The 21,142-nt window shown below is 54.9% G+C and overlaps 1 pseudogene; it reads left to right on the top strand.

The window, feature by feature from the left end:
- The window catches only part of LOC119696514, a 72,730-nt pseudogene that overhangs the window by 32,146 nt on the left and 19,442 nt on the right, over window positions 1–21,142 (top strand).

Genomic DNA, 21,142 nt, shown 5'->3' with positions numbered 1-21,142 from the left:
ACTAACTTATTTATATTATTCCCACATTTATAACTATATTACATTCACTATATCATTTATTTTCTTATGAATTTTGACTTCATTCATAACAGTAGGAACCAGCCTGGCCAATTGAGACCATGTCTCCGGCTGATGTGATATACTGGGAATGGCTGGGATCATTCTGAGAGTCAGTGGGAGCTGCTGTGAAGCACCTGGGAGCATGCTGGCAGCAAATGGCATCATACTGGGACTGATTGTGTTGATCTAGCTGGAGGCAGCTGGGACCATACTGGGATGGATTGGCAGCAACTGGGATTATCCTAGGAGCATACTGGGAATGCTGGTACATGACTGGGATCATACTGGAGGTTCCTGGGATCATACTGCTGCTGAAAGGGAGCAGCTGGGATCCCACTTTGGGCTCCTGAGAGCACGGGAGAGTGTCTTAGGTTGGAAAGGCAAGATGTGGGTGGGGGTGTGTGTTCTATTGCCATCTGCTGGAGGTGGGGCAGTTATCTTCTGTTAATTGGGCAGTTTTCTTTATCTCTTCCACCACCACATCCTCTCTCGGGAGATTTCTGCTGTTAATGGGCCATTGAGCCTCACTGCCTGACTGATAAAAATGCCATCATCCCATTGTGAGATGCTCCACCCATGGGGAGGAGCCAAGCATTCCCAACTGGATATAACCTGAGATTTGGAACACCACAGTCAGGCTTTTCCAACTGGATTCCCAGAGGAGCAGCTTTTCTTCTCCACTGGATTCCCAGAGGAAGACCAGACCTATCTACAGCACCACTGGAGCTTTGGAGGAAAACTACACCCTTCTAAAGGGCCACTGCTTCAGGAGAACCACAGCTGTCACTCCAGGAGGACTGCAGCCACCATTTCATCGGACTGCTACAAACTCCCCGGCCAAGAGGCTGTCAGGTTGGATTCTGACGCTGTCAGTGTTTTCTTGGTACTACTGCATTGCTCCTTTTATTTTTCCTAGTAAGGAAGGGTAATTCCTATTTCCATATCTTTCCCCGAGAGCCCCTTAATTTCAAAATTATAACAATTTGGAGGGAGGGGGTTTACATTTTCAATTTTAAGGGAGGCTCTGCCTTCCTTAGCAGACACCTGTCTTTTCAAACCAAGACAGGCAGCGCGACCATCAAACCCAACGCGCCCAGCCCCTGTTTTCCCCCAAAACCAGGATTTCCCATTTCCAAACCTTGGCATGATGCAGGAGGAGAAGGCCATGAGGAAGAGGAAGATGGCCCGGGAGGACCAGGCAGGTGAGGAGGAAGTCACTGGTCCTTTCCTCCTCTCTCCTGCTCCATCTCCCAGCCCAGCACAGTCCCCAGCTGCAGGACAGCCCCACTGGGGACACCGTCCTGCAGGGGATGCACTGCGGGGATCTCCTTGCCCTGCCCTGTGGCACGGAGGCAAATCCCATCCTGTCCTTGTCCTTCCTCCTCCAGGGAGGGAGCTGAGGCCGGAGACCAGGGAGGATGAATCCCCACAGCAGAATCTCATGGCAGAGGCCGTTTTGAGCGGCTCCACAGCGCAGGAATCCAGCGGGGAGGAAATGCCCCGGAGATCCCACATGAGGAGGGGCTGCAAACGCAGAGCGCGGGGATCTGAGGAGGAAAGACCCACCCTGGGACGGGGAGGAAGCCAGAGCCTGGAGCTGGGTGTCCATGAGCCGCTTCATAATGGGGAGAAGCCCCACAAGTGCTCGAAATGTGGGAAGAGCTTCAGCCGGAGATGTGACCTGATCTGCCACATGAGAATCCACACCGGGGAACGGCCCTACGAGTGTGGGGAGTGCGGGAAGAGCTTCAGCCAGAGCTCCAACTTGGCTGTCCACCTGAGGAGCCACACCGGGGAACGGCCCTACGAGTGTGGGGTGTGTGGGAAGAGCTTCAGCCGGACCTTCTGCCTGATTGTCCACCTGAGGAGGCACACCGGGGAGAGGCCGTATGAGTGTGATCAGTGCAGGAAGAGGTTCCAGACCAGCTCTGATCTCCTCAGGCACCAGCGCACGCACACTGAGGAGAGGCCCTTCCGCTGCCCCGACTGCGGGAAGGGCTTCAAGAACAACTCTGCCCTCATCACCCACCAGCACATGCACACCCAGGAGAGGCCCTATGTGTGTCCCGAGTGTGGGAAGAGCTTCAGCCGGAGCTCCCACCTAATCTGCCACAGGAGACTCCACACCGGGGAGCGTCCCTATGAGTGTGGGGAGTGTGGGAGAGGCTTCTGCCAGCGCTCCCACCTGGTCTACCACCTGAGGAGCCACACGGGGAGAGGCCCTATGAGTGTGAGCAATGCAAGAAGAGGTTTCAGACCAGCTCTCATCTTCTCAGGCACCTGCGGATTCACATGGAGGAGCGGCCCTTTCTCTGCCCTGACTGCGGGAAGGCCTTCAAGCACAACTCCACCCTCGTGACCCACCAGTGTATCCACACCGGGGAGAGGCTCTTCCAGTGTCCAGAGTGTGGGAAGACCTTCTCCCAGAGGAGTAACTTGACCAGACACCAACGGAGCCACCACTAAGGGAAGCCCTGCAAATGCCCCGCGTGCAGGGAGAGTTTCATGCACTCCTCCAGCTCCATCCCCCATGGGATCCCTGCTGAATGAACCCCAGTGACCCCCGGTGAACATAGACCTGGTGATCCATGGTGCTGGTGATCCATGTTGGGAAGACACCTGCCTGGGGGGCTCCACATCCTCCTGACTCCCCCTGGGCACCTGGACACATCCACAGACCAACATCAGGAATCCGTTGTGGAGACTGGATTTGTTGACGCCTGACCCAAGAAAAATCTCAATTTTTGCATCTTCTGGTGTCATCAAGGAACACTGGGTGGCCTTGGAGCTCGTCTCCAACATAACTCCATCCTTTTAATTCTGTCGGGTCCACGGGCATCTTCCACAGCCCAATGGGGATGGACTGGGGCAAAACTCACAATTATGGAGACGGTGGGGTGGGAACCTCTCCAATAAAGGTTCTTCCCACCCACCCACGCATGTGGATGCTCTGCTGGAAGGACTCATAAATCCTTTTGTTTTGGTCTTGAAATGAAAAGGTTTCCCTTTGAAAGCCCCGAAAGTGGGGTAGAAATAAAGGTGTTGAACTAAGGCATAGATGGGGACCTGTGGGGGACAATGACATGGATGGGGACATGGGGGGGACATGGCCAAGTGAGACATGGCCATGGATGAGGATGTGGGGAACACGGATGTGGACACGAACTGGGACATCATCAGTGCCACCACCTGTGCCTCCACAGTGCCACAAGTACTGTCATCTCAGCCACGGCCAAGCGCTGTCCAATGCAGCTCCTGCCACCCTGTCTCCACTGTCACCACTGAGGTGTCCTATCCAAATGTCACCCCCCTATCAGGGCAGGAGGGGAACTTGTTCAGCTGGTGACAAGTGGCCCAGAAGTGAGTGACAGCCACCAGGGTGTCAGGTCCCCCACTCTGGGGACCCCAACCACCCCTTGAGACAGGCTGGGGACAGGGCAAGGGTCAGTGTCACCCACGGGGTCATGTGGCCCCCACGCTCAGTGTCACCGGAGGCGTCCTGGGGGCAGTGTCCTCACCGGTGTGGCAACATTGTCCCCTGATGAGTGTCCTGCTGCCATCGTGTCCCCTCCCCGTCATATGTCCCTATCCCCCGCTGTGGCTCCCTGTGACCCCTCAGTGCATCCCTGTCCTGCCCCGTGGGTCTCTGTCTCCAACGTGACTCCCTGTCCCCATCTCCCCTCTGTGTCCCCGTCCCCTTCCATCTGTCCCCCTGCCTCCTCCTATGTCTCTGTCCCCTGCCCCCAGCAGGCCCAAATTCTCTGAGGTCCCGGGCTGTGTCCTTCAGGGTGTCCCTGTGTCCCGCAGGGCCCATGTCCCTCAAGGCATCACCGTGTCCCTCAGGATGTTCCCGCGGCAGCTCCTGGCGCTGAGCATCTGTGCCCAGCCTGGCACAGGCAGGGGATAGGCCATGAAAACCTGTGACACTCTGTGACATCCCACGACACACACCCTTTGTCCTCTGACTTTGGGTCCTTCCCCCTCCATTTTGGGTCCCACATCAAACCACCCCAAAACCCCCCAAAATTTCCCAAAGGGAATCCCCTGTGACATGTCCCACTTGATGGCCAGGACTGAAGATTCCAAAACCCTTAAAAAACTTCATCAGGGATCCCAGAAATCCATGTTGATTATAATCCTGGGATGTGTCCGTCCCCCCACTCCCCTCTTGGTATTTCTCATGTCCCCTTCTTCCTTGGGGACATTTGGGGATGCCCGCCCTCACCTTCCCAGCATGTCCCCCTTCTCCCTCCCTCCTTGGGGACATGCTGGGGTGTCCCTTAATCAGCTGGGGACAATCTCGGCGTGTTCCCTCACTCCGCCCTGTGTTTCTCCCCTCACCCTCCCTGCCTTGGGGACATTTGGGGACACCCCTCTCCCCAGGTATCGCTTCTGGGGGTCCCTGGCGGGCTGCATGGCCCGGGCCAGGCTGATGTCCAAGGAGCAGCTGGTGACAAGGGCAGTGTGCAGCAGGCGGGTGGCCATGGTGTCACCTCCCCCAGCTGAGCAAAGGCTATTAACAGGATCAGCACTCCCGTGGCACCAATAGTGGGGTCAGGATGGGGGAGGACAAAAGGGGGTGACACCTCAGAATGTCCCCAGCTGGGGGGGGGAGAAAGGGGCAACTCCCCATTGGCTGCCCCAGGGGGTGTTGGAGATTTGGGGACACTCCTGGGGACAGCACAAATTGTGGCCTCCCCCCTTTCACCTGGGAACCCTAAATCTGGCCCCCTTCCTATCTCAGGGGACTTTGGGGACCCCAAAATTTGACCCTCCCTCACCTGAGGATTCTAATCCCCCCCTGCTCCGCCCTCGGCTTTTCCAGGGGATTTTGGGGACTCTAAATTTCCCCTTCTCCTCATGTGAGGATCCTAAATCTGGCCCTTTCCCACTCCAGGGCATTCCGAGGACCCCAAATCTTTCCCTCACCAAGTGGCCAGCACAAGCTGCGAGCTCCAGGACTGGACACCAGAACCCCCCGACCAGGCTCCAGGCTCCAGGACCGAGCACCAGGAACCCACCAAGGACGCCCAGAAGAGGCTCCAAGCTCTGGTACTGAGCACCTGGAACCCCCCCAGAGCTACTGGAAACCTCTCGGGCTCACTCCAAGCATCAACACCAGATCCCAGACTCACCAGGAGCCCCTGGCCCGGGCTTTGCGCTCCGGTACTGAGCACCAAAGACCCCCGTGATCCCCCGGGACTCCCCCCGTGGCCCCGGGATGTCCCCCCTGGGTCCCGCGCCCTGGTTCCCGCAGGTACCGAGCCCTGAAGGGGGGTGTCCATGCCGGACACCCCAAAGTCATCCCCGGGGAGGGGGGAGGGGAATTTGGGATCCCCAGAGACCCCTTCAGGGTGGGAAGGGGAAGGTTCGGGGTCTCCAGAGACCCCTGGCAAGGGTGAATTGGGAGTCCTGGGTGGATTTTGAGGGTCCTAAGAGTTTTTAGGGGTGGGATCCCAAAACTTTAGGGGGAGTCCCCAAAACTTATGGAGGGTCCCGAAGACCCAAGTTGGGAATTGAGCCCCAGAGCTATCCCCTGGAGCTTTGGGGAAGGACCTGAAATTAGGGGGCATCCCCACACCCATTCATGGGGGGATCATGGGGCTTCACAGACAGGACCGTGCACTGTGTTATTTGCATAGCCCCGCCTACCCCCTCCAGTAAATCACAGCAGAGAACGGATCATTTTTTAATAACCACACCCACAGGATTCCAAAATTCCCCTGAAATGAAACTTTTGAAAACCCATGCCCACAATTGCAAACAAAGTCTTTCTTCAGTTCACACTGGGACAGGTGTCCCTCTTGTCATTTTATGGAGACTTCTCCACAAGAAAACAGGTCTCTCGTGGCTTTGAATTTCCATGAATAGCAGCCACATGGGAATCAGCAATCGTGAAGTCCCTCCCATCTTTCACAGCTTTCCCACAGCTGTGTTTATGGGCCACGTCAACTTATTGGGTACTCTTTTACAGATGAGCTGTTCAAGAGCAAAGGTTCTCTTTATCTGTCTCTGAGATCATTTTCATCTCTGGGAACAGAGGTCTTCTTCTTTCCCTGGGGGCAAAGGGTCTTCATCACTCTTCACTCTCTTTGTTCAAACTTCTCATGCTATCACAGCTGTTTCAACATCTGCTTGCTTTAGCAGATGCCTCTGTTCATACCTAGGATTCGAACACTTCATCCCCCACACTTTTCAATGAGTTACAGGGAAAGAGTCTGATGTATCAATTATATCTTCTCCATAGCCTTACAAGAGGATTTCAGCCCAAAACCTGAGGCATCCCCTCATTCTCCTTTCATCTGGGGCTTGATTCTTTCTTTACCGACACTGCTGACTGTCACGATCCGCTCTACGAACGGGGGTCGTGGTGGTTCCTTTCACTGATCTCAGAGTGCAGAAACCAACACGGAAAGGGGATTGCAGTATCAATCAAAACAAGTGCACCTTTATAGAATGAGCACAGCAAATGCATTAAAGGAATTGGGGGGGAAAGGAAAAGAATAGGGAAAGAGAAGGAGAAAGAGAAAGCGGAAGTCCAGGCGACGGCACTCGCCTATTCACGTCGGGGGAGATCTCAAGGAACCTGGTTAACTCAAGGTTCTATTACAGTCCATTACTGAGGGGGGAACAAGTCTTGAAATCTCTGAGGGGGAACAGATACAATAAAGAATAAGTCTATTGGAATTACTGAGGGGCAAAGAAGGCATTGAAGACGAGTACAGACAGTCCATGCTCTCAGCAGCAGGCGAGAACCATTGTCTTCTTGCTCCAATGGCCCTACCTGCAGGCAAACATCTTGCTCTGCTCAGGCTGGCTCTCCCACACACCTCCCTGACATTTGGGGTTTCAGTCTCAGTCCTTGGGAAGGGGGAGCTTCTCCCTGTAGGGGTTTCATGTCTCAGTCCTTGAGGGAGAGGCTTCTCCCATCTCAGTCCGTCTGTCACGGTGGTTGTAAAGCAGATGAAGGGGCTCCCATGGGGACCACCAAAGGTTACCCCAGAAAAGTCCAACCAGGCCGAGAGGTGGGGAAATTCTAGGGCTATTGTCGCCAAGCAGGTGCAAGCAGGTAGGGTGAGCCGCCCCCCTTGGCAGGCCCTGCTAGAAGCAGTCACTGTAGACACAGCTGCGAACAATCGCTTGGCAGGCCAGAACTCTGCTCAGGGGCCTCAGGATTATTTGGCATTCATCCACCACTAGCAGGCCGGTCAGGGTCCTCAGGGTCCCGATGTCTGTCCTTGGGACAGTTGTGAGGCAAATGAGGGGGACTCCAGACCGTCTCTCACAGTGACTTCCTATTGTTCCTCTACGTGCCTTCATTCTGACTCTCACGCAAGAGAGGATTGAAGGTCTGCAAGTCTTATCTGTGCACTGAGAGAGTTAATATCTCGCTTGGTGCCCGCAGGTGGTCCCGTGATCCCTGCCGGGTGGCACCCAAAGCAATCACAGCGATGGATTTTCAGTACTGGGGGGGCTGTGTCGGGTCTCGGGGAGCCCGGCCAGAATGATGGCAGCCGCTCTGGCCGCATGGCTGGTCTCTGGCCCTTGCTGCGTTCAATTCCAGCCCCGGGGCTGTTTTCTGCTCAAGCTGCAGAGCCACCTTTGGGTTTTTTTGGGCGGCTGCACTGCGGGGAGTGTGGAGAGTTTTGTGGACAGTTGGCTAGCTGAGAGAGGCCATTTAGACATAATACCCTTGGTTAAGCGAGAAGGAGACAAGTATAGGAGTCAGCAGTCAGTTTCCGTATAAGGCAAGGACACTCTGCCCTTGGTGCAACAGCAGGATAGGGAGGAAGATCTTTAGTTAGAAATATGAAGAAAAGCAGAAAAGTTGTAACAGTATTACTACAAGAATGCAGAAGTAGGTGTAGCTGGCTGATAAGTAACTAACCAATAATGAGCTCGCCTTTTGCAATATGTATTAGCCTCATTAACACCAATATAAATATGCGTGCCTATCAATAAAGTTTGAGACTTGTTGATCATCATCGCGTGTGCAAGTCTTCCTTCTCCGTCAGGGGAGGACCAGGATGTCAGCAGCCAGGCCAGGATTCAGCTGCCAATGGCCTCCCCTCCCTGTGCCCGGCAGCCGCTGAGGCCCAGCCTGGCCCACTGCTGTTCAAGGCCAGAAGAAAAAGAGAGAATTCACAGAGTTTGTCCGTCTTAAAATGTGAATCTCACAGAGGCAGATATAGCTTTTAATTGGCTTATTAACATGCCTATTCTCAAAGCCAGCCAGCAATTGGTTTTGCTCGGCAGAGAGGAAGCTCTCAGCAGCTCCTCTCAGAAAAAAATCACTTCCATGGGTGGCTCCAATGCAAAACAGCACACTTCCCTTTCCTTCTTCCCTCTGCTTTCAGCTAGGAATGTGCTGGGAAATGTCCAGCAAAGAAACCTTTGCTGTGTGCTCTGGGAGCCCACACAGCTGCTGGACCTTGTCCCCTGGCCCTGCACAGCTCCTTGGCAGGCCTGGCAGGAGCAGCACCCTGGGAGCCTTAGGAATGCCCCTCTGGGATCCGTGACACACACTGCAAGGGTCTGGAACTCCAGTTCCCAGCAGGGAAAAGATGTTCCTGCTCTTGATGGCAAAGCTCTTAAGAAGGGGCCGAAAGCCAAGTGGAGCGAGATCTTACAACAATATTTCACTGCCAGCCTTCAGAACTTCATCCATGGTTGTTGTAGCTCCTGCATTGGGAATTAAATTGGGAGGGTCTTTGGTGGGAGCTGCCCTGGGTCAAGAGACACACTGTGAGAGAAACAGAGCAGGCAAAGAGAGGCAGAAAACAAAGGAGAACAAAAATACCATCAGCTGAGAAGGTGGCACTCTGAAAACCAGACCGGAACTGACTGAAAATGAAGGCGACAGAAAGAAATAATTTGGAAACTTTTATTTCCTATCAAAACACATTTTCCTCCCTTGCTCACAAACCTCCTCCTGATGTCATTCAGCAGGGCTTTCAGAAAGTGCTTTGTTCTGAGCGGATGTTCCAGGCTGCAGATACACAAGGAAACGTGGAATGGGGTTTTCTCTGCTCCTGGGGAGTTTGACATCCTCAGCTGAGGAGAAGAGGAGGTACCAGAAGAAAAGAGCAGCTGGGGTTCACCTTTCCATAGGAAGCAGAGGGGGGAAATCTCTCGTCATCTCTGTAGCAGCTCCCACAGGGATTGAAGGCTGATCCCAAGGGTCACATTCAGGGCTGCCTTTGTGGAATGCTCGCATGGTATTGTGGGGCAGCGCCTGGATCTTGGATCACCCAGCTGGCCCCCATGTTTGGAGGTGGCTGTGGAGGGCTGGGACAATGCCAGGCACATCCTGCAGTGCTATCGCACCGGTCCCGCTCAGTGCGAGCTCAGTCTCAAAAGTAACCCTGATTGTGATCCCAGTCTCACACTATGTTTACCCACACTCACAGTCCTGTATTTAATATCATCCCAGTTCCAGATCCAATCCCAGCCCCTGGACTAAAACCTGTCCCACCTTTAGCCTCAACCTCAATCCCAGCTCTAATCCAAATCTCAGCCCTAACTCCAACCCCAGCCCCAATTTCAGCCCCTTCCTAAATCCTCATCCACAAAGCAAATCCGACATTTTGCGCTGCTTGCAATCCCAGCTGCAGTTCCAGCCCTCGCCCCATCCTTCAGCCTTAACCCAAATCCCACACATTCAGCCCTAACCTAAAGCCAGTCCAAAATCCAACTCTAACTCCAACACCAACCCCACTGCCAAATTTAGCCCTAACTCCAGCCTGGACCCCAGCTCCAGCCCACACTCCGGTCCCACATTCAGCTCTAAATCCAAACCTAGCCCCAGCCCAATCCCTGTAACATGATTAGAGCTGACCCCAGTCCCAGCCCCAGCTCCAGCCCCAGCCCAATCCCCGTAACATGATTAGAGCTAATCCCAATCCCAGCCCCAGCCCCAGCCCCAGCCCAATCCCCGTAACATGATTAGAGCCAACCCCAATCCCAGCCCCAGCTCCAGCCCCAGCCCAATCCCCGTAACATGATTAGAGCTAACCCCAATCCCAGCCCCAGCTCCAGCCCCAGCCCAATCCCCGTAACATGATTAGAGCTGACCCCAATCCCAATCCCAGCCCCAGCTCCAGCCCCAGCCCAATCCCCGTAACATGATTAGAGCTAACCCCAATCACAGTTCCAGCCCCAGCCCAATCCCCGTAACATGATTAGAGCTAATCCCAATCCCAGCCCCAGCTCCAGCCCCAGCCCAATCCCTGTAACATGATTAGAGCCAACCCCAATCCCAGCCCCAGCTCCAGCCCCAGCCCAATCCCTGTAACATGATTAGAGCTAACCCCAATCCCAGCCCCAGCTCCAGCCCCAGCCCAATCCCCGTAACATGATTAGAGCTGACCCCAATCCCAATCCCAGCCCCAGCTCCAGCCCCAGCCCAATCCCCGTAACATGATTAGAGCCAACCCCAATCACAGCTCCAGCCCCAGCCCCAGCCCTAACCCAAATCCCACACTGAGCTCTGACCCCAGTTCCAGCTCTAAGCCCAGCCCCAGCGGCCTCTCAGCCCCAATCTCACCCTAACCCGACCCAAACCCGCGCTTTGCCCGCGGCCCCTTCCCCACCCCTCCCCTCCCCTCCCCGCCCCCACTCCTGGCCCCTCCCCCACCCCAAGACACGCCCACGAGCCGGACATCCCAATGTGGGATGGAGAGGAACACCTGGAGAGTGGACACGGAGACATGCCCCATGCCCCCACACACAGGGGAGGGGGACACAGAGGATGATGGAGACACCCCCCCCCCCCCGGGGCTGGTCTTTAGGAAGAAGGACAGCGATCCTCAGACCCCCCAGAGTGGAGAATGGACACCACCGTGGTTCCCCCAAAGGTATGGAGGATGCAGACCCCCCCGAGAACATTCTGTGGGGTGAAAAGGTTGGAGACCACCCCCAGCTCCCCGCAAAGGCAAGCAGAATGGAGACCACCCACTTCCTCCAAAAGGTAAGGGGAATGGGGACGCCCTGGGCCCTCCAGACGGGAGGAGGATGGAGACAACTCCCACCCCTCAATGGAGACCCTGTGGCCTCCCCATAGGGGATGAGGTCAGAGACCACACCAGCTCCCCCCAAAGGGGAGGAGGATGGGAGCCAGCCTGGTCCCCCCCATTTGGGGAGGAGGATGAAGGCTCCCCTGGACCTCCCATAGCAGAGGAGGACAGGGACCATTATGGTTCTCCCAAAGGTAAGGAGGATGGAGACCCCCTGGCTCCCCTAAAGGGGAAGATGGCAGTGGAGGATGGTCTCTGTCCTCCCTGGGGCAAGGAGGACAGAGACCATCCACAGCCCCCCCAAAGGTAAGGAGAACGGAGACCACCCAGTGTCCCCCCAAAGGTAAGGAGGGCAGGCGTGCCTTGGCGCCCCAAAGTAGGAGGATGATGGAGACAACTCCGGCCCCCCTAAAAAGGAGGATGACAGGGATCCCCATGTCTTCCCATAGAGGATGATGTCGGTGACCAAGCCAGCCCCGCCCTGGGGCAAGGAGGACAGAGACCCACCCAGCCCTCCCCCATAGCAGAGGAGGACAGAGACCACTACAGTTCCCCCAAAGGTAAGGAGGATGGAGACCACTCCAGCCCCCCCATAGCAAAGGAAGATGGAGACCTCATCCCCCAAAGTTAAGGACAGTGACGCTCCAGGATCCCTAAATGGGAGGAGGATGGAGGCACCCCAGCCTCCCTCAAAGGGGATGAGCATGGCTCTCCCCAGAGGTAAGGAGGGTGGAGACACCTGAGGGCCTCCTAAAGGGGTAGAGGGCAGAGACAACCCTGGCTCCACTGCACAAGAAGAGGACAGCAACCTCCCGATCCATGCCATCAGAGAGGAGGACGGATGGCCCTGGGTTGTCTCTGTCCCTCTCCTACCTGGGGAGTCCTGGGAGGGGTCTCCAACCCTCTCTTGTCTGGGAATGATCAGCGGGTGGGGATGGTCTCTGTCCCTCTCACCCATTCAGTGCCCCGTGAGGGTCTCTGTAGCTCTCCCCTCGGGATTCCTGGGAGATGCTGGCGGGGCTTTGGGGGGTGTCTCTCTCCCTCTCATCCTGATGATGTTGAGGTGGGGTCACACCAGGGGTGAGAGGGACAGAGACCTACCCTGGTCTCCCCAGGCATGAGATGGTCGGAGAGCCCCCCCACCCCCTGAGCACCCTCAGCCGTGAGAGGGACACAGAGGCCCTGATCCCCAGCCCTGCACAGGCATTCCCTGAGGCGAGAGGGATGGAGACCCCCCGAGCATCCCCCAGAGCAAGGGGGACAGAGACCCCCGAGCATCCCCAAGAGTGAGAAGGATGGAGACCCCCTGGGGAATGCCCTGGGGTGACAGGGACACCCCCTGGGGAATGCCCTGGGGTGACAGGGACAGGGACACCCCCTGGGGAATGCCCTGGGGTGACAGGGACAGGGACAACTCCCCCAAGCCCCTCTCAGTCATCCCCCAGAGTGAGAGGCATGGAGACCCCTTGAGCATCCCTTGGGCAGTGGACAAAACAAAACTTGGCAGAAATCAAATTTAACTCTGCATAAAAATGCTCTGATGAATATTTGTTTTTCCCACAGTTCACGTGTGATGAAGACACAAACAAACCCCAAACATTAATAAACCGACAATAGAAGCAATTGTGGTGGCAATTCAAAGTTTCGTCAGTTCAGCTGCTGAACTTTTATCGGTTCCTATAAAAGAAAAGTGAAAATTTGGCACAAGACAAGTTATTAAAAGGAAGGAAAAATTCTGTATAGCTGTCACAAAGGTGACAGGGACGAAGAGAAAAATGATTCCCACATTTGGCAAAGCCCCTGAGCCCGTGAATTCGGGAGTGCTTTAGCTCCTTGAGCTGGGCTTCTTGTAGGACTTTCAGCAGCCTTCTGCTCCTCACCTTGGGGTGAACGAACCTTGTCAGTCTTGCTAGTAACATTTGCTCCCTTTCCCCAGTGATTTTAACAAACTTTTCAAGGAAGGACAACAAAATATTTTCATTACACTGGCCACCCACAAGACCCATTTTCCTCAAAGGTTCTCCCACAAGTCCCTCAGAGGAAGCTGCACCCAAGTTTCCAAGAGCTGCTCCAGAAAGAACCACAACCTCCTCAGAGGAGGGAGCCATGCTGATGTCAAGGGCTCTTGGGGTCAGAGAACAGTGCCTAAACTCACTGTGCCAAAATAATGTCGCAATCTGGTTAATAAAATTGTGAGAGAGATGCCTCTGCCCCAATAAAGGTGCTAAAGAGACCAAATCCGATGTGGATTTTATTGAACCGTAAATGTGAGGTAGAGAGAGAGAGATGGAAAGAGAGAGAAAAGGGGGGGAGAGCAAGAGAGTGACAGGGAGAGAGACCTCTCCTGGGGAGGGGCAGATGTGGCACTATGCCCTGTGTGTGGGGATTTTACCCCTGAGCCAGTTTGGGTAAGGGCGGTGGTGTTCACCCCCCTGAGCAGGGATTGCCCCGCTGTTTCAGGATGCAATGTAAGATGCAACCAAAAGCATGTTTTCCACCACCATCTTCATAAACTGCTATAAACAGGCGGGGCAGCGTTCTTTATCTCTTCCATGACTCCCCCCTAGTAACTCCCTCCAGGGGCTATCTGCTGTTAATGGGCCATCAAGCCTCACTGCAGGACTGATAAAATTACATCCTCCCATTGTGAGATGCTCCGCCCATGGGGAGGAACCAAGCATTCCGACCTGGGTGTTATCTGAGGCTTGCAGCACCACGAGCACCTTGCCTGCTGGATTCCCAGAGGACAAGAGCTACAGAAGCACCTCTGGCCTTTCCTAGGAAGACCGGACCCTTCTACAGGATCACTGCTTCAGCAGAACCACATCTATCCCTTCAACAGGACTGCAGCCACCATGCAGGCAGGCTGCTACACCACCCTGACCAACAGGGTGTCGCGTTGTATCCTGACTCTCTCAGTTTAAGCCAGTGTTTCTGTATCATTGCCTCGATCCTAATTTTCTTATTAAATTGTACTTCTGATCTCCCACTAGTTTGCTTTCAAACTAGCACAACACCCTAAAAAAGTCTCACCTGGCCTGTCCAATTGTTTCTTCTGGTGGCGCTGAGCACCACTGGATGATCCTTGGAGGTCTTTTCCAACCTAAATAATCTCCATCTTTATCCCGTGAAAACACCCATAATAGGGCCAAAAATAAATAAAATAAACAAAAATATCTAAAGCCTCTCCATTTTCCCAGGATTTGGGTGTGAATTTGGGGTTGGTTCAGAGAAATATGCAGGAGGATTTGGATGTTGTGAGGCCACCCAGGCCAGGCATATTGAGTCCACGATGTTGTAGTTGTGCCAGCAGAATGTGTCCACCTGAGCCTGCCTGCTCTCGAGGAATTCTGGCTGTCTGTCCCAGACAGACAATTACCCCTGAAGTGCCTGACCTTCTCCTGGCTGTGGATGTTCCTGTCCACCAACCTCTTCTGCTCTGTGCTGATGCCTTTTCAGAACTACCTGAAATGAGAGGCCAGACAAAATTATGGGATAAAAAGCAGTTAAAAAGGGCCTTCAGATACAACTCAGGCAGAAAAATTCCCCTTAGGGGCTACACCCAAAAATGGACAACGGGTCACGGGTTTTCATGCTTTTATAGGTTTGCTCCATTTGTATATTGGGGCTTAATCTCCCTATTACAGCCTCAGGTAAGGAAGTAATTTACCCCAAGTTTGCTCCCCCCAGACCTCACTTTTGTTTTGAGCCCGAGACAGTGAGGTGTCCTTGATTCCCAGGCCTGGGGAGGAATTCTTTTGTCTAACCAAAATGGGAAAGCAGTAGTGAACACTCTACATGGAGCTTAGAGTTATACACTGAAGAATTGCAGGATTACACATGTAAGAAAAATACAAAAGCTAAAATCCAAAGGCATCAGTGCCATGGGGGATTAAAGGGGATCTGGGGCATCCTGGGGGGACTGGGAGGGGCTTTTGTGGCACTTGGGGCCATTTGTGGTGCTGGGAGCAGGTTTGGGGGACTTTTGGAGTAGTCTATGGGGTAGTTTTGGAGTTCTGTGTGGCTTGGAGAGAATTTGAGTGGGTCTTGGGGGAGATGGGAAGGGGTTTTGATGGGTCTTGGGGCCATTTCTGTTGCAGGGAGTGGCTGGGGGGGGCTAGCCAGGAGCTGTAGGGTGATTTGAGGTGTCTGGGAGTGGCTGTGGGGCTAGGGAGGGGGGTATAGGGCAGATGTGACCCCTCCAGACCCCCAGAGCTGGGGATTCAGACCCAGGGTCACCATCAGACCCTGCCCCCACAAGATGCTGCCAGGGGCTCCATGCTGGGGTTCATCCTCCTGGAGCTGCGGGAGAAGGTGGCGGTGGGGGACCCAAGGGGCCGTGTGTGTCATCCCCAAGAATGTGTGACACTCTGCATTGCGGTGTCACCCCTTTTCCCTCCCCACGGGGCTCCTGACCCCGCGGGAGCTCCCCCATGGGTGGGGCTGAGTCCTCCCTGAGCTCCAGCTGCTGCTGAGCCCTTCAGAGGCGCCCAGAGCAGCCTGGGCTGAGCAGAGCTGTGGGGCCAGAGCCGGCTGGGCTGGGCTGGGGAGAGGCCCTTGGCGCTGCCCAGAGCTCAGGGCAGCTGGCAGAGCTTGCAGGGAGCTGGGCTGGGCTGGGGAGAGGCCCTTGGCGCTGCCCGTTCATGGGCAGACAGGAAAGGAAAATACTTGTACATTTCATAATATACAAGCTCGTCTTCACCAACCAGGTCACAGGAGTATTTTTAAGAAATGGCAAAGTTTTCCCACCAGGGACAGAAATTTCCTGGATCTACTAAATTCTTCTACTGATGGCAGGAGAAGAAATACTGATCTTCCCCTCTACCTGAGTCACCAGGATTCTGTCTATTATTTCATCTCCTTTTTCTTTCTGGTGTTTCCAGCTCTCCCATTTAAATGGACTTGTCTAAGGACATCTCTCCATTAGACCAGCTGGATCTATGTACTTCCCATTTCTCCCAGATTCCTCCTCCAGATGCTCTCTGGTCATTCAAGGGCCTCTCAATTGACCGGTTTCATGCTTTGAGCTTCAGGGAGTTGCCCAGTCTTTAAGACATTTAGATAAATATCACATTAGTCAACATTTCATTTGTGTCTATATCTTTCCTAGAATTACCTTTTCTTATATCTTTGTCTAAAACTGTTTCTAAGAGCTGTAATGAGGGATGTGGGACTCCAGGAGACTCTGCATAATGTGGTTTATTACATCCAATACGCTACAGGAGTCCAGGGTCGTGGGCGACAGAGCCTGTGCCTACAGCTGTCAGCTCCAGCTGCAGACGAGCCTGAAGACCCTTTAATTTTGGTTACAATGCATCACATACTTTTCTTTGCTGAGCATCTTCATACAGAAGAACCAATCTATACTATTACTCTTACCTATAGCCTATCTTAACTACTATAATTACCATATTCATGCTACCATTCTCCACTCACTAAAAGTTTGTACATTACAGTTTAAGCGAGAAGTTGTTTTTCAGTTTTCTTGCAGAGGAAAATTTGGAGGCCTTTTTTCTACTTGCAACATCGGCAGGCTTGTTTGCCTGTGGAATCTTTTTGCTTGGTAAAAACATCTTGTTTGAGGCGGGTTTATCCTCTGCTCTAAGCCATAGAAACCCCCTCTAACTAACATACCCATTGCCTTCTTAGTTATCCAGTAAGACTGGCTCAGCAATTCTTTCCTTCTATATCAAAACTTGCTTTCATCTCTATTCCTTCTTCAGATTCCACATTCAAAAATCTTTCTGCCGAGCACAGCTATCTGTGAGACTTTCTTGTCAAACTTTCATCCGTCCCAACACTAGATATCGGAACCCAGGACATCCCTCGGACATTCCCGGATGTTCCGGGCCCCGGTCAGGAGCATTGGAGACCCTGGCATGCAGCCAGAAACTCCTGTGGCTTTGAACCTGACCCATGGAATAATTTACCAGCCTTACATGGAGAACTACAAGTCACACAGGTTTAGGTAATATAGTAGAAATAATCACGAGGTGAAGGGAAAAATTTTTCGCGACTGCACAGGGGGGTCTGGGTTTTGTACAGGAGGGTCAGGAGTTCCAAGACGGAGGGATTTGGGTGTGCCCTGCTGTTCTTCTTTCTTCTTCCTAACCTCCATGTTCAGGGTGAGGACGGCTTTCACAGTTTGGTTCAGAGTAGAAGGTCACTGTTCAATATAGGTGATAGGTATTGGGGAAAAACTGTAAATATCAAACACGTAGCATATAGTATAAAAGACAAGACCAGCCCCGTGGGAGGGCAGTGTGCCTTTGGCTGACCTGCTGAGTGGACCTTGGCACTTCAGGAGAAAAATCTTTTCGATAACATATAATAAACAACCTTGAGACGGACGGCTGAAGACTCCCGAGTCTTTCTTTGACGGCATTGGTTGGAGAAGAAACTTTTCTACCTTTCGGGGTCACCCCAACCTGGGGGTGAGCCCTCACACTAACCCTCCTTCCCATGCTCCCTTACCCAGTTCTCCTGTCCAGTTTTATTAGCCAAGATGACGCCAGGTTCGTCAGGAGACCCACCATCTTAGGACAAGTGGCACCAAATTGTGCCTTACCACCGCAAAATGGTGCCCAGGACCCTCCTTCTCCTTTTTCTGTTCTTGCTCCTACATCATCGGGCTCCTCTCCTGCAATGCGTTCCCCTCCACCCATCACGTCAATGGTCACCCCCGCGTTGGGATGCCCCCTTTCCATCAGTACCACCCTTCCCAACATGGGCCCGGGCCCTCCCCTTGTGGTTTCCACCCCGTCCGCTTCAAGTTCAACCCATAGCAGCTGTGACACTTCCAGTTCCCGTGCCACCGGAACCGGAGGCGGCCATGGAGGTGACCAGAAGGCGCCACCTTGGCTGCCAGCAGCCCACGACACCGGGCTGCACCGGTTAGCCAGAAGCACTGCTCCTCTCCCAAAAGACCTCCCTCCTCTGAGGAGGAGGACAGTGACTGCTTGGACTCTGACAGCGAGCCTGAGGATCACTGGGCAGAGGGGTGGGAGCCACGGTAACAATTCCATGCCCTTCCTTGCTGGCTGCTTGTAAGGGGGACCTCGGCAGGGGCCGTGACTTCCCCAGCCATGGGAGCAGACAGAACAGGCTGCGGGTGCCTCCCGTGCCCCTGTCACCCATGGGGGGCGTGGCAGTGATAGGGGACAGGTGGCCTGGTCATGCCACCAGGGGTGCCAGGATGGGGCACAGGTGGCAATGGAAGTGCCACCATGGGTGTGGTGACACCAGGGTACAGGTGGCTATGGAGATGCCACTGTGGGTGTCATGACACCAGAGGACAGGCAGCCATGGAGGTGCCACCGTGGGTGTGGTGACACTAAGGGGCACACCTGGCCATGGAGGTGCCACCATGGGTGTGGTGACACCAGGGCACACCTGGCCATGGCGGTGCCTCCATGCGTGTGGTGACAGCAAGGCACACCTGGCCATGGCAGTGCCACCATGGGTATGGTGACACCAGGGGACACTTGGCAATGGCGGTGCCACCATGGCTGTGGTGACACTAAGGGTCACATGGCCATGGAGGTGCCACCATGACCGTGACGGTGCCAGGGGATACGTGTCCATGAGGTGGCAATCCAGTGGGTGTGGCAGTGTGACAGTGACAGGCCACGCATGGGGCCAGCCCTGCAGCCGTGCCCAGTGCTGGCTCCCTGAGACCCCCCGCCCCTTTCGGGGTCCCCTCTGGGGGTGGCAGCAGTTGCAGTGCAACACTTGTAGGTCTCCAGTAGGGCAGGGGGGGGCTCAGGGGAAGCCAGGGGGGCTTCAACCTCCATCAGCTGGGGAGGGAGGGCAGGAGTGGAGTTTGGGGGTTCAGGGGGCAGATTTGAGAGGGTGGGGAGATGGGGAGAGTGATTGTGGGGGGTCCTGGTACTGGATTTGGGGATGGTGGGATGGAGGGAGTAATTTTGGGGCTGGATTGGGGTTGCTGGATGGGGGGTAGGGATGGGGGGAGTCACTCTGGGGACTCCAGGGGCTGGATTTGGGCGTGGTGGGGTTGGCATTCCCAACCTGGCATCCCCTCCTTAGGGGTCCCCAATATTTGGGGTTCCAAATCTAACCATCCAGGTGTCCCAATTTTTTGGGTCCCCATTCCAAGGGTCCCAATTTATTTGGGTTCTCTGACCCACCTAGGGGATCCCCACCCAGTGGGGACCCGGGCCAGCCCCTCGCAGTCCCTACCCATGCCAGGGACAAGGTGACATGGTGGCACGGTGACAGGGGGACAGGTGCCCCGCCACCCCCGTGTTTGGGGCGCAGGCAGGACCAGAGTTGTTTCTTTCGTGCCCCTGCCGCGCTTCCCCTCCCTCCCCCACACCCTGGAGACCCCTCTGATCCCCCCTTTGCCATCCCCTCAGCGAGGGGGGCTTGGTGGCACCACCGGACCCCCTCTCTGTGCCACCCCCGAAGTGGCACCTGCGCTTTTTGTCACCAGCACCCGCCAGTTTGCCACCAGCGCCCCAAGGAGAGAGGGGTGGTGTAGCTTGTCCCGGCTAGATGGTGACGGGCAGCCACAGCCCCTCTCTCTCCGCTGATCCCCCGCTGCCAGGGAGGGCACAGCGCGAAAACAAACGCAGCGGGCACGGGTCCTGGCGTCATTTTATTCGATGTTACAGCTCCCCTTGGCTTCTCCAGGACCCCGATCTCACGGCAGACAAAAGCTTATCTACCGGGGCAGGGTCACAGGGGAGGATACAGAACTCAACAAATCAGGAGGACGCGAGATAACAAACAAGGCGGGCGTTCAAATCTCCACCAATGAAGAATCCCAAGGGAAAAGGACAGTTTCAGTGAACTCCTGAAGTTTAGAGAAATACTGAACTGACAGAGAAATTGCTGGAGAGAAGGCAGTTTTTAGGGAGAGAATGGCATTTCCTGACAGGAGGAGTAAAGGAACTTCTGGGAAAAGGGCAGAGACCAAAAGGCAGCACAAGGAAATTACAAATCAAACAATAATCATATTAAGAAAACAAAACGCACTACAACAGGCTGGCCCACATCCTACAGCAGAGACGTAGGCCGCAGTTTTGGGGTCTCCCCCACCACTTCCAACCCCCCGAGGATGCTGTGAAACCCTGAACTCCCCCCACGCTCACCTCCTCCTCCTCCTTCGCCTCTGCCCCAGGCGGTGATGCCTCTGCTCCCGCTGAGGACACACTGGTGACACCGGGGGGACACCATGGGTCACCCCTCAAAGGGACTGCATGGTCACAGTGCTCCTGGAGTCCCCCCGATGTGATGGCTGGGGATACTGGGATGCTGTGGTGACAATTTGGGGGGTGGGGGCTCATTTTGGGGTATCCAGGGTGGGTCCCGAAGCCCCCTCCCATCACCACAAAGTCACCTCCCCAGCCTGTGCCTCAGTTTCCCCTTGCTCTGCAGGGACCACCCAGAGCTGATGTTCTGGAACTGGGTTAATTTTGGGGGGTTTTGGGTTGGGGTCTACAGGGATGGGCTGGTGGGACAGTGGGATGGGCCAGGCTGTGGCCAGGTTGGTGGTCACCTGGGCTGGGGGCTGGCCAGGTGGGGGGGCAGCAGGGCCAGGAGCCATCCAGAGCAGTGTCCAGGTGGGATCCAGGGCTCTGGTGTCCATCCAGAGCAGTGTCCAGGTGGGATCCATGGCTCTGGTGTCCATCCAGAGCAGTGTCCATCGAGACTGGGATCCATGGTCTGGTGTCCATCCAGAGCAGTGTCCAGGTGGGATCCAGGGCTCTGGTGTCCATCCAGAGCAGTGTCCATCCAGAGTGGGATCCATGGTCTGGTGTCCATCCAGACCAGTGTCCAACCTCTCCTGCCCCCGTCCATCCCAGACTCCCCAGCCAGGGCCACTCCTCACTGCAGAGTGGACAAGACCCACGGTCAGTCCCAAGATGAGCCCAAACCCCCTCCCACCAACCCCACCAGGCCCAAACCCTGAGCCCTGGGGTCACCGGTGTCCCCTGGAAGCCAGGCCAGCTCTGGATCTCCTGGAAAAGGGAATCAACAGCCCCTGGCTGGGGACTCGAGGGTATCCAGGATGGCGAGCACCGAGTCCATGTGCCGTGGGGGTG

This window comes from Motacilla alba, unplaced genomic scaffold, assembly GCF_015832195.1.
Source record: "Motacilla alba alba isolate MOTALB_02 unplaced genomic scaffold, Motacilla_alba_V1.0_pri HiC_scaffold_31, whole genome shotgun sequence".
Lineage (NCBI taxonomy): Eukaryota > Metazoa > Chordata > Aves > Passeriformes > Motacillidae > Motacilla > Motacilla alba.
Note: the sequence above shows the minus strand (reverse complement) of the source record. Positions and strands in the feature narration are given on the sequence as shown.